Source organism: Malaya genurostris, chromosome 1, assembly GCF_030247185.1.
Source record: "Malaya genurostris strain Urasoe2022 chromosome 1, Malgen_1.1, whole genome shotgun sequence".
Lineage (NCBI taxonomy): Eukaryota > Metazoa > Arthropoda > Insecta > Diptera > Culicidae > Malaya > Malaya genurostris.
This window is the reverse complement of record NC_080570.1, coordinates 9,310,671-9,318,513: the sequence shown is the minus strand read 5'-3', so window position 1 is coordinate 9,318,513 and position 7,843 is coordinate 9,310,671.

Here is a 7,843-nt window from a genome sequence, read left to right as displayed (position 1 = left end):
TCTCCACTTCTCTCCTTTTAAGGACTATTCACACATATCCGGTCCGGTTCAGTGCGGGCACAACACCGTGCACGGATACTGATATTATTTCATTCGTTTTCTATGCGCGCATTCACACCTATCCAGCACAGTGCCGTTTCAGTGCAGCTCGCCGTCAATGTCGCGTCCGTCCGGCAAACTCAAATTCGTCGTCACCGATATTTTTCATTTTCACTGAAGTCGGTATGTCATTGCATTGGCTGTGCCGGAACGGAAACAACACGGAAACGGAACGGAAGGGTACCGATAAAAAAGAACACTGACGGCGCACTTAGGGCACTTTCACTGAACCGCCACGGAACTGAAATGTGTGAATAGTCCTTTACTTCTCCTACCGTTCGGTTGCTGCCGTTGTTGTTGTTGTTGCTGCTTCGGATGGCGTTGCGCCAGCCCAGGCCAGGTGAATTACATACAAATCGAAATTCAAAACGAACGGCAATCATGACTGGAAGTTAGGAATTTATACCAGCTAAGTGACAAACAGTCCGTAAATGAAAAACCGGGATCAGACGGGTCGTACAAAGTAGAATAATTATTTCACGGGTTGAACTTTTCCTATAGCCCAAATGGATCGAAAGTTGATTGTTGAGAACGTTTTATTCAAGTCCTAGTATGATTACGTGATTACATCCGAGTTCGAAGAAAACCCTTTTGTCATCTGCGCCACTCTAACACTACAGAGCAAATAAAATACTACCTCGTCAATTCGTGAGAAATCCAAACATTAACTCAATCAGAATCCAAGCTGTGTAAACCGGAACTGAATCTTCGACAGTGTGATGTCTCTATTAGGGTAACGGAGGTACTGTTACTGTACTGTCCTTAATATAATTAGACCGGCGGTCATATTTTTGTTTGTAATCCAAAATGAAGAAAATATTCATACCTAACCTGTTGAAGAATGGAAAGATGTTTAAAATTCTGAGACTTCAGTTTAAATTTGATGTACTTCATTTCAATCACATCCAGAAATATGTACGACAGAGAACAATATATTAGAGTGACCAAAATATCTCCGTCACCCCTAGCTTAAAGCTTTTCGAGCCTGCAACATTTATGGACTATATAGACTTAGGGCATATTCAAGAGTGTTCTAGTGACAGATGCAAAATTCATGACAATTTTAATATTTAAATGAGACAATTATAACAAGAAAAACTGGCAGCCCCAGCAGCGTTTTACTCGTGTTTCAAACATACAAAAAAATAGAACAGCAGTGTATACCAGTTTTAAATTTGACAGTAGAAATGTTCGAATAAATAAAACTAGAACGGCTTACTGGAGATACGTTTGTTCCAGTTAAAGTTCTATTATAGATCTGTCATATAAAACTTTCAGCTGCTGAACTTGCTCTTAGAGCATGTTCAGGAGTGTTCTAGTTCTAGATGCATAATTTATGCCAGTTACAAAATTTAAATCTAAATTTTATAACAAGAAAAACTGGCAGCCTCAGCAGTGTTTTACTCGTGTTTCAAATATACAAAAAAAAATAGAACGGCATCGTAGACCAGTTTTAAATTTGACAGAAGAACTGGTCGAATAAATAAAACTAGAACGGCTTGCTGGAGATACGTTTGTTCCAGTTTCTGTTTTATTATAGATCTTCCATATAGAACTCTTAGGGCATATTCAGGAGTGTTCTAGTTCTAGATGCATAATTTATGTCAGTTTTAAAATTTAAATCTAAAAATTATAACAAAATAAACTGGCAGTCCCAGCAGCGTTTTATCTGTGTTTCAAATATAGAAAAAATAGAACGGCAGTGTATACCAGTTTTAAATTTGACAGTAGAACTGGTCGAATAAATAAAACTAAAACGGATTGCTGGGAATACGTTTGTTTCAGTTCCATTTACATTATAGACCACCCATATGAATCTTGCAGCTGCTGATTTGCTCTTAGCTGCTGAATTTGCTCTTAGTTGTCAAAAAAAACCCTGCTCGGAAGTATGGTTATTTTTGACAGCTCGATAGTTATTTTCCGACACTGAAAAAAAAATCTTGCTAATAAATTCTAATTTTAGATCTTTAGTAGAAATGATTTATGTGTAATCTCTTTTTATATTTCAGTCAAAAAATAGATTGTCAGACATTCTCAAACGGCGTAAGTTCTTCTTATGTTCTCTGTATAGCAATTATTATACCACTTGATATCATTTTTTTTCCAGTGCTGAATAAATCCAAATAACTTACCATCTGTCAAACTTTGAAATAGGTCGCAATTTTTGTTAAATTCAACTACTACACAAAAAATAACTGCTCGACTGTCAAATTTTAACTAAAAGTTAAAATAATTCGCGCGATGGTTCACGCAAAAAAAACCGAGGGGGACGACACTAAAAAACTGCACTTCGCTTCGATTAGACTTTTTCACGCTGCATACGATTATGCACACTTTGCTTCTCTTTGCTACACATAGTAACGGTTGAATATGGATCGATCGTCTTTTCATGGATTTTTGCTGGTTAAAAACATAATCATGGAGATATGATGTATCGTAATAGGCCATGAAACCTGAAAGTTGCAAATGTCACATGAAGATGCCAGATGCAGACAGTTCGGAAAGTTGTGAACTATCGTCCTGTAAAATCAGTTTTGTTATATTCTGGTGCATAGCTAACCCACACACCGAGAGCGTATGCTCCGGATTATCTGCCATATCCTATCGGAATGTTGGCCATTCTCGTTTAATATCTGCGTCATTTTCCACAGTTTCTATATTCAACTCGAACCAAAAATTATTATATTCCATCTTCATGCTCCCAGCTACCAAGAAAACAAATTTTCAATGTTGTTTAACCCTAATTTCATTTTACCAATCTGCTGACGAATCAATGTTGACACTCAGTGAATGTCAAGACCAGTAACAGAAACTTTTTAAGAGATCACATGTTCTTTGACTTTCTTTTACACGGTTAGAAACGCTTTTAAACGGATCGATCTAGATGTTTGGATAGATGTAGTTTTTTTCACTTTCCATTGACTTTTTGTATTTTATTTGAAAAAACCAGATCTGTCGTCCCCCTCGAAAAAAACTCAAGAGGGAGTGGTCTGGAATGAGCTCGGTTCACTGTCAGTTTCAGTCTTTTGAAGCAAAACAACAAGCGTCCGATCGCTAGATGCATCGTAACTATGACAATGATTGTTTATGTTTGAAAAAATATCAAATTACAGTATGAAAGATATTGGGCACTTTGGTTCATTCCTAAAAACTTCCTAGAACTATTGCTTAGAATCTATTTAGTTTTTTAACGCCTCATCCCACGGAGCAATAATATGTCAATTAATGTAGAAAAACGGCATCTCGGCTAAACTTGTAAAAAAACGGTATTAACTGACTGTACTAAACAAGGATTTATAATGCTTCCAGATTCGCTGGACTTTTATCTACGAAGACGGACTCGATTGCGAATTTTCCCAGTACTGTTCGGGGAATTGCGTCCCTCGGAAAAATCCGTAGTGGGCAAATACCAGCGCGTATCGCGGGAAGGACTGTCAACCACACACGTTTCAGACTTGGACTGGACTGATAAGACTGATTCATGCGACGCTCTACGTCTCTACGTGCTTACGTCTAACTTGACTGTAAGACGCCTTTTCAAAAATCGTTCTGTGGAAGAGTGCGTACAATTAAAATGTTTTTTTTAGTTTTACTAAATGCAGCAATATAATTCTGTCTTCATGCCATCAAAAAAATGATCAACAATTTATGATTAAATTTTCAACAGCGTAAGATAACCATAAATAACTCAAAAATTAAGTTTTCCCAAACTTTTGGAAACAATGGGGCAAACTGTTTGTCTTTTTCGCACTCGAATACGGGTTTTGAGGTAGTCACAGTTCCGATGTTCAAAGGGACGAGTATAAAAGATAAACGAAATCCGTAGTAGAAAATCGACGAATTTTTCTTGTGCGTTAAACAGGACTGACCGTGGTGTAAAGTCTCATATGGATTGGGTTCTGAAACTGAATTTCAGCTTTTCCAGCTTTTTTACATAGCTACTTTGATGAAAAACTGATTCGACAACAGCTTGTGAATTCACATAGTCGAAAAATGACAGAAAATTCTAGCAGGGTTTTTTTTGTTCCAATTAAAGAGGTTTTAACACCTTAAAGTCATTCGCCTCTTCGGACCAGAAAATCTTTCTGACCCTATGTGCGGGGTTGAGAATCGAACCCAGGAGGGCTGCTTCTAGCAGGGTTGTGCTTGACTGACAATTATATTATGTTATACTATGTTCACACCTGCAGAAAATAATATGTTTAAACGATGGTAATATAAAGTTAAAACCACACTGTTCACACTAAGATTATGTTATACGCATGACATATTACATGGTCTTGAGTTTGTTAAGAAACAAACTGTAAAAATGCTTACGTCACAGGTAGGAAAGAAAAAAGCGTTTTGACAACATCCGGAAAATAAGAAATAATCCAGGTACTTCTCCTGGCTATGAAGGATATTAAGAGATTTAAGAGAAATAAATATTTTTGACCAAAAAAGTCATCTTTCAAATCAAAAACAAAAGTGGTTGTACCCGTCTGCGTTGCCAGGTAATTTTCCCAAAAATCTGTATTCGGCGCAAAAATCTATCTGTATCATATTGGTATCAGAATCTTTTCTACATAAGTAGTAGAAAATGTCACCAAGAGGTGAGCAAAAAAAAGGTCCCACGACAACCTTTTCTCATGTCTATTCAAGCTAAAAACCAAAATTGGTACTTATCTGTTAGATCCGAGAATTATCGGTATTTTGGGAGTACATATTGTATTGCGGTATAGAGGTCAAAAATCTGTATAAATACCGAGAAACCGGTATACCTGGCAACGTTGTTACCAGTTTCCAGTTTTTGTTTTATTATGAATACATGGCTACTTTGATGGAAAACTGCTGTTGTTTAACAGCTTGTCAATTGACAGTCGAAAAGTGAAGGAAAATGCTAGCAGGGTTGTGCTTTACTGACAATTATATCATGTTATTTCGGGAAAACATTTTTTAATGTGACGTTCCTGATATGAAATAACACAAAAGTAAAACATGTTATTTCGCTTAAAACATTAAATCAGAGTTAAAACTCGTTTTAACTCATAGTGTGTGATGTGTTATTTAGGGAAAACATGTTTTAATGTGACGTTTCTCAATATGGTTTCTTGACTGGATTTTGAAACAGAATTTAGTGCATTAATTTAGGCTCGGAATTCGCATCCAATTCTGGAACGGAACAAAATTCTAAATATGCACCGCTATTGTGTACTTCGATCGAATGGGAATATTTCGACCGAATGTGAAAATTGTCATTCTGTAATTCGATCGAGTGATACTTTTGTATCACAAACTCGAGCTCATTCGAGAAACATAATGCAAAATTTCGTATCTATCTAGCGGGGAAAATGGCTGAAAAATTCGGAGGATTTTCCGAGTGTTATCCAAAATATCTCTGAAAAATGAGTGTTTTTGTGATCTTTCACAATTATTACATAGATTCAAACTGAAATGAATTTTCTTCAGTTCATTGCAAATTTGTTCTTATTCTATGAAAAACTTAGAAAACTTCAAAAAACTAACATTATTTCGTTAATAAATTGAATTAGCATCGTTGCGAAATAATTTGTATTTCATTTAGTACTTCCAAATCGTCAAAATTCAACGAAATCGGTTATATTAAATGCATTGATTTTCCATGAAAAGCGTGAAAAGCTTTTCCAAAAATGTAAACCTTGTAGTCAGCATAAGGTTTATTAAAAAAAAATCCATGTCATCGCATTATTTTTCCAAATAATTGTGAAAGATCACAAAAACTCTCATTTTTCAGAGCTATTTTTGATAACACTCGGGAAATCCTCCGAATTTTCTAGCCATTTTTACCCTGCAGATAAATAAAAGTTTTTCAAAGGTCTGTATGTTTTTGGGTTTGAACATTTTTTCAAATATTCCATCGGAAATATCCTTAAAACACCCGCGTGCATGGTACTTGGACGATGGTCTTAATTCGGAAATCAAGTTCAGAATTTAGTTCTAGAATTAAAGTCAAAATCTGGATACTGAAAACGAGTTCAGCTCCATAATTATAGAGATCTTAATTCATGAACTGAACAGTCACAGGTTCCGAATTTCATTCTGTAATTCAGTTTCAGTTCCTGGATGTCTAGACACCAGGTTCTGGTGTCGATGAATAAATGGTGGTAAAAAGTACTCAACAGTTGTAAACATCGGATAAATTTCGATTATTTTAGAACTAATAAAATATTCCCAAAAAATATATACGAAAAAAACACAAAACAACTGTAACATTATTTGTTCAGTATGGATGCGCCGTTCCAATTCTGGAAGAGAAACAGTAAAATTTACGAAATTCGCAAAATCAGTGAACTGATGCGAATGATTATCGATATTCGGTAATGTGAAAGAAGCTTGTCAGCTTTATTCGTATTCACCTTCTCCGCTTATGTCTCTGACATTACCCACCCGCCTTTTTTTTTCAAGTGGACAAATTACAAAACTTAGGAAAACAGTTCTTGATGAAAAATTAAAAAGCAGTTTTGTCCGCTGTCGTTGAGCGCAAATTTAAAGCGTTTAGCTCATTTTTCTAAACAAAATTATTGCCTGGAGTGCAGTGCAAAACTATCCATGTACCCCTTTTTTTCTTTTTTGATTCAGAACGCTCATAACCCATTACCCTGGTTGCAGGTGATGCTGTAATGACAGAGTCGACTCAGAAGTATCATAACTTTCGACGCATGAAGCAAGGTGATTTGTAGATCGGTTTAGAATATTCAACTACCAATAGGATGGGCAACATTATCCTGAACCGTGTAAAGGAAAAGTATTTATTATTTAGAGTAAGTATTTTTTTGATAAGAGAATAATTTTATTCTTCTTTAACGCGCTTGACGATAATAGTAATAAACGGTTATAACTACCTTAAAATTAAAATGGTGGTGTCCGGGTTGTTGATTTTCTTACAAATCGTATTACTTCCAGTAGACAGCCTAAAACCAGAGTGACGACAGCAGTTCGTTTGGAATGACAGCTTTGTTCCAATCCAAACGAGCAAACGATCTGTCAAATACAATATCAGTTTTGCTAAAATTGTAGCCCTAAGTTTTAGTGAATATTATACCTTTCATATGAATATTAACTCGGGGAATTTGATTAATCTGGAGAAAAAAAAATGACATTCCGTATACAAATCTTTTTTTTAAGGTCTAGTACACAATCGTCAGGAGAAATGTAATGAAAAAATGGTGTTTTAAAATTTAGGCCCATTTATGTAGCTTCCTGAGTCCTCTTTCATTTTTTCTTTGGTCTAAATTGCGTGCAGTTCGCTGCACGATGTATAAATGTATAGGTGGCGAGATAAACCATTTTTGATAGTGTTGGTAATTTTTTCATTAAATTAAAAGTCTATTCGCACTATTCCGGGACGATCCGGGACGTTTTTTTTTCCTCATCGGGGATGACTGAGCTGCCGGCGTAGTGCATGTATTGGAATGTCGGATCCGGCATAAAATCCATTTGGTTGTCACCGATGTTCTTCGCCGAATTTCTCTCGGTGACGACGGTTCGAAAACCTTCCCGGCCGTCCCGGAATTGTGCGAATAGACTTTAAGTATGGCATCTGGAACATGAACATGAACAAACGAACAACTCAGATTGAAAATCCAATTTTAAGTTACCCCGCAGAGCCTGGTGAAACTTTGGTACTGTTGGATAGTCTGGACATCAACGGAACGCATTCGTTTCCGTATCTAAAACTAAAATCGCACAATTTTCTGCAGAATCCAAACCTTTTCCTTCCCCGCAT